The following is a 231-nucleotide window of genomic DNA, read 5'->3' on the forward strand; positions in this document are numbered from 1 at the left end:
TTTTAGTACATGAAAGCTCCTCTGACTAAGAAGTACTAATTAGGTCAATCCTACTACAGAAGAAGATTTTTTTTTCTGAAATGTAAATTCCGTCCAATGGAGTTAATCCCACATTTTTCTTTTTCTTCTTCTTCGTGAATCTAGACTTTATATAAAAAAAGAAAACCCGCCCTTCTACTGTGGTTAAACTAAGCCCACATCTTTCTGCAGGTGGGAAAGTCCAGAAGCCTC

At 36.4% G+C, this 231-nt stretch overlaps 1 protein-coding gene across 1 annotated transcript in view; it reads right to left on the minus strand.

Moving 5' to 3' along the window:
• Positions 1-231, minus strand: part of LOC119591519 (sodium channel protein para-like) — a gene marked incomplete in the record, with an annotated part of 263,120 nt that overhangs the window by 107,560 nt on the left and 155,329 nt on the right.

Source organism: Penaeus monodon, chromosome 28 (assembly GCF_015228065.2).
Source record: "Penaeus monodon isolate SGIC_2016 chromosome 28, NSTDA_Pmon_1, whole genome shotgun sequence".
Classification (NCBI taxonomy): domain Eukaryota; kingdom Metazoa; phylum Arthropoda; class Malacostraca; order Decapoda; family Penaeidae; genus Penaeus; species Penaeus monodon.